The sequence below is a fragment of the Ursus maritimus genome, unplaced genomic scaffold, assembly GCF_017311325.1.
Source record: "Ursus maritimus isolate PB19 unplaced genomic scaffold, ASM1731132v1 scaffold_29, whole genome shotgun sequence".
NCBI classification, from domain to species: Eukaryota; Metazoa; Chordata; class Mammalia; order Carnivora; family Ursidae; genus Ursus; species Ursus maritimus.
The window spans coordinates 15689345-15695364 of NW_024425452.1; positions in this window are offsets into that span (position 1 = coordinate 15689345).

Genomic DNA, 6020 nt, shown 5'->3' on the forward strand with positions numbered 1-6020 from the left:
TTATGAAAGTATTGTGTAAACCACAATACAGTAGTATGTGTTCGACTTTCCAAAAATTAAGGCTTAATTATTAGGCTTATATTGATTATTGATCAGTAGCAAAACTTTAGAAATGTCCTTGAATCCTCATATTCTGGAAATTGCTGGAAATGTGGAGAAGATTAAAATTGAAAGTCTTACAGAGGATTCTCATTGTCTATACCTAATATTTCTTCTCTGTAGAGTAGTTTATAAACTCTATAGAGACTTCAATTTTATTGATAGGAAAGAGTAGTTGCCAAGCATGGTAGACCATCAGAATCATGGTGGGTGGGGAATAAGATCCACAGCCCTAGCCTCAGAAATTCTGTCTCAGTGATCTCTTGGTGAGAGTTGGGAGGACAGGAATCTGTATGTTAAAACTCTCCCCATGTGATTCTAGTAATAAGCCACATTTGGATTTAACTATAGAGGTTGTTGTATTTTCTACTTTAGCAATTAGAAAGGGAAGAAAAAAAAACCAACTTCATGATTTTATAAGGGCAAAACTTCAGACGATCACAGTGTCAATACATGTAATAGAAACATTAGCTTCAATAGGCCTGCTGCTTATTACAATATTCCTGGCAGAAATACTATGGCTTTGTTCCCAGGTAAAAATGCCTAGCAGTCTTAATGAAAGGGTATGAGAAGACAGCCACAGTCTCTCAGAAAGAGAACTAGAGGAAAGCCCCCCCCCCCCGCCCCCTCCGCCTTCTGATCCTGGTGGATTATGGGCAGGAAGACAGAGGGAGATGGGAAAGTCAGTCAACAGGATGTCTGATTCCCTCCCTCCCCTTCTTTAAACTTTTATGTGGAGGAGCTTTACTTCAGTTCAACCAAATAGTGTGGGAAGCAGCCCAGGGATACTGAAGTGTATGGCCAGCTTCTCTGAACTTATTAGGAAGACTACAAGAACTCAGGAGAAAATCAGCCTTTAGTTCAATGCCACAGCATAGCATAACATGTGGGGGATGGCATAAGTCAAAGAGAAGAAGAGTTAGATGTGTAAAAGGAAGTACAATTCAGGTATTGGAACTCACACGAATATAAATTATGTAAAATTCTAAAATGAGATTCTAGATTACCATACACCAAATTTACTAAAGAAATGGAAAATACCAAATTTTACATCTCATGGCCCTCTCATCTAGGGGTCCTCATCTACATCAAGACTAGGAAAAGGTAGAGAGAGTATATATAAAGAGATTGTCGAGGGGTAAAGGGATGTGTATATGTGTGTATGCATGCATGTGTCTGTGAAGGGGGAGGTGTTTCTATTTCCTTCATTTAAGGCTCAGTTCAAGAGGGAGCTTTAATGAGACCACCCAGAGTTTGAAATGCATTCCCAGCACTTGGGTTTTGTAAAGAACTGTGCCTGTCTATGACAGCAGGGTAGAGGTGTCAGTGTGAGCACTGGCTAACACTCCTAGAGCTTGTTGGGACAAAGCATGTATGTTTCCCCTGGTAGCCCATGTGGAACAAGATCTTGCCCAGAGTTGGGAGGATAAAGGGTCTTTTAGTAGTGAGAGTCCGAATTGAATGAGACATTGTGAAAGTTAGGAGCTCAGGAAGGGCATTGGTCAATGGGACAGAAGTGGAGGTTCTCAGGGAAGGCAATCTCTAAGGAGCACATGAGTTCCCCTGTAAAGAAGAGTCAGTGTTAAACACCTTTCCGAGAAGACCTCCTCACCAGACAACGATGGGACCTGCCACTGCACTTGATCATTTCTTTCTCTGGGCCCAACCTTGGAGAGTCCTAAATTTTCCTTCCTAAAAGCATGGAAGGAAAGGAGTAGGATTATGCACAGAAAGAGGAGGACCCCAACCCTCCTTTCCCACTAAAAAAGGACAGCTCAGGCCCCAGCAAGGGGGAGGAGAGGAGGTACTAGTTGAAGTCATGTTTTGAGTTAGATTATCATATAGAATAGCTTAATTTGTCAAATTAGAAAGTTTGTGAGTTGTAATGACTGAAGAATTGCTTCTAAGTGTCAAAAAGTCTTAAGCACAGGGTGGGGGGAAAGAAGATTTTCTTAATCTAAAACATGTTTAAAGAAAGAAGGATTTTTAAAAAGTTGTGTTTTGATTACATTGGGTTTGTTCAATAACCCAGTTTCAGATAGCTGGTTACTAAAGGGGTCTGAAACATCAGTAGCTTTGGGAAGAGCTGTGGAGATACAGAGAGGTAGAGTCTAGAGGCAGTAGCATTCTGATATTATATGACTGGAGGCAAATGGGTGAGTTCAAGGACTTCAGTGATTAGAGCCAGCAAAAAATAAAAAGTCATTCCTCACACCAAAAAATAAAAATAAATGTGATTAAATATTTACCTGAGTAGTGAAATTCTGGCTCTCTTTTGCAACCTCTAATGCCTTGTATGTCACACTCCTCCCCATTCACCTGGTGCCATCTTGAAGAGGAGGAGGGGAGGGATGAATGGGGCATGGAAGATTTGCTGGAGTCATAAAAACAGAGACTGAATTACATAAAGAGAGAGCTTAGATTATTAGGGGAAACTAAAGTCATTTGCATTGGACTAAATTTTAGTTTTTCTATGCTAAATAATTACCAGTAGTGGTGGTGTTAGTAACAATCGCAGTGAAGAGTGGGTGTTATGAAAAAGATCAGAACAAGATAGATGGGGAAAAATTAGCATAGTATGGGTGAATTTTTTTACTTTTCTCTGTTTGTTTGTTTTTTTTCTTGTATTGTTTTGAGGAAGAAGGTAAATCAGACAGCTTCTGTGGTAGAAACTCAAAGCTTATTACTTTCACTGATTTTAGGACAGTGTTAGGAATCCTATATTACTGTGTTTCTAGGGGCAGAAGAGAAAGAATTTATGTGGAAGAGAAGAAAGTCTGTATTAGACAAGAATGGAGGAGAAATTATAGAGTGGCTTTTTTTTTTAATATTAAGCAGTCAAAAATAATCAATGGTTTCTTTGTATTAGCTCTGTTTTGACTGGGTCAAGGGCCAAGTGCATTTAATTTTTATTACCACAAGTTTTTTCAGAGAGAGAGTGAGCGAGAAATAGAAATAGATTGATTATTTTAAGGAAAATAGTTTTCCTTGATTTTATCTCAAAAATGGAGGCCAAGGCATTGATTTGCAAAAATACGTAGTATTGTTAAATCATTCTTATTTAACACTTCCATTTTCACAGCTTTTTTTTTTCCTGAGCAAAAAAAAAAAAGAACTGAAAAGCCTCACTCCACAAAAAACGTGAGACTACTGAACTTCTTGGATTTCCTGAGAGAACCACAGGAATTCAAGCAGTGTGAATGACCTTAGAAGTGCAAGCTACCTTGTAGATGGCTGTAGGATGGCAGGATGTCTATAAGAGTCACAGATATGGATTCTTTTAAGAAATCAATCACTTTGGGTGATCAGACTGTATTACAACAGACAAGGCATGACCTTTCTCCTGCTTAACCTATTTATTTTCCTCTCCTGTGTTTATTAAAGAGTCTATTTTCAAGGTGGGCAGGGTGATAGAGGCATATAATTTCGACTGACAAATGGGTAATAATGTGTTTCTTTTTCTACAACACTTTGATGGAATTCTTTTGGCTTTAACTTTGAGACTTATTATTATTTTAAAAAAGAAGAAAGAGAGGAAAAAAGAAAAGGGGCAAAATTACTGTATGAGCTTATTTGGGACATAATGATCTTGCATCCACATGTATCTAAAAAGCCATTAAGCATTCTGATTAGTTTGGGAGATGGTGTAAAGATCATTAACATTTCCAGTTGCTGTAACTGAACACCAGATACAGTATTTGTCATGGTAAAATACATCTATCAGAAAATATGGGAAAATTATTATACACTGCAATGGTTGATTTGGCTTAGGTATTGGACATAATGAGATTTCTTTTAAATGAAAATATTTGAAAAGATAGATACAATAGAAGGGATGGCAGCTCAGTGGTGGATATGACCACGAAGGAAAGCGTGGAATTTCCTAGGCCACACATCATTTTCCTTAGTGAATGGTCACACTTTGCATATGTTAATGACTTTTCCTCTCATCTATGAATTGAGAAATCACCCTTAATGAGTTTAAAAAAAATAAAAACAAATTAAAAAAACTCTTCCTCAGTATGCTAATTGACATGGTATATATTTTTAGAGGTTACTTTAACTGTAAGGTTTATATTAACGTTTAATGACTGTATTCATTATGCTCTGAAATAAGGATAAGATGATGTCACTTGGGTCAGGAACGTTCATGTGTATCATTAAATCTTACTAAAAGAGCCAGAGTGGGCTTTCACTGCAAACTGATTTTTCTGGAGATGGATCCTACGTGATATACTCTGTTATGCAACAACTGCTTATTTCAACCTTATTTTTCTACTTGCTTACTTTACATGGCATTTTTAGGAAGCTATTGAGAGGATTTCTGACCAAAAAGTGGCCCAGAAATTCAGCTATCAAAACAATATGTGTGATGTAACCATGCACTGGGAATAGCATAGGTGTTTGGGAGGCAGGATTTGAGGAAACAAAGATGGGCCCTGGAAGGCTCTCATAGGCTCTGCCCAGGCTTGCTGGGGCCTTGGTTTTAGAACTGAGTGGGAATAAGGAGTTTTATAGGACTATAGAGGCTAGTACCACCCTGGGAATGATTGCATGCCTCAGCTACTCTGTTACCCAAATGAATGTGAGGAATGTTGTGGTTTTATATTTGAGGTTTTGTTTCATACATTTTGGGGAGAGAGGGAGGCTAGAATTATTGCCTTGAGTTCTACATAGTTGAATTAAGAACTGTGTGTTAGGAGATCTTTAAATTTAAAACGGGGATCTAATTAAAGTTTTGTCTGAGCAAAGGGCAGGTAGGCCTCAATCTTCCCAGATGTTAATAACATATAGTGGCACATATTTGGTTTTGAATATGTTTAAGCATCAGATATTTTAATTATATTTTAAAAATAACTTATATGACATTATTTATAGAGAATATATATGACATACTTATAAAGAAGATAATTAGAAGATTCTAAATTCTCACCTCAACTTATAACTCGTAAGGAGCATACCAAGTACATTAGGGTGAGCACACAGTGATCTTAATGTTTGAATTGTGGTGTGATTCCAAAAGAATGGCTTAACCGCGCAAGGATGTCTTGGTGGAATATCAGTCACTTTGTTGGGAAACGTAAGCCTGAAGGTGGAGTGAGGTGTTCTCCAGGCATGGAGATAAGGGAGCATAAATGATGTAGCCAACGGGCCCAAGGAAAAATTTGCCCATTTAGTCAATACTTGTTTCACGTTTCACAGAAAATACAGCTTCCTTACAATAGTTTTTTTAACTGACTCAAATTTTTTTTTAACTGCATAAAAAGTTACATAATGTCTTCCATCTTCCTCTTATTCCATCTCGTGTACTCTGTTCACCCACTCCCTCTGGTAAACATTGCTCTACGTTTTTTATGTATTTTTTTCTGTGGCAGATAGTGTTTCAAAAGATGGTCACAACATCTCCCACCTCACCTGCTCTTTTGCAATGGGACATTGACACTCCCCCATTAAGAGACAGAATCTAGGCCTCCTCTCCTTGAAGCCAGGCTGCGCACTGTTCTAAGCTTTGTATAGGAGTTAGCTCATTTGAGTTTTACGAGAGCCATATGAGGGGGTACGATTATCACCCCCATTTTAGAAACGAGACAATCATGGTTAAAAGCCAAAAGGTTACTTAGGAGCAGCATTCATAAAGTTGAAATTACAGTATATACAGAAAGAAATAGAAATTTTAATTTATGTCACAGTCTATGATCAAGAGGAACACTAATAAATTGAAAGTGCTTGAGAAATGTTGGTTATTATTAGATTTCAAATGCTTTATTTCTGCTCTTTTAATTGTGTATTTTAATTTTTTTGTCTTACATTTTTTCTAATTCTAATAGTATTTTCATTGTTTCAAAAATATTTTCCCATTCTACTGTTTCACTATTATTTACTTTTCTCTTTTAGTGCTTAATTCTGTTTCTAAACCTGAA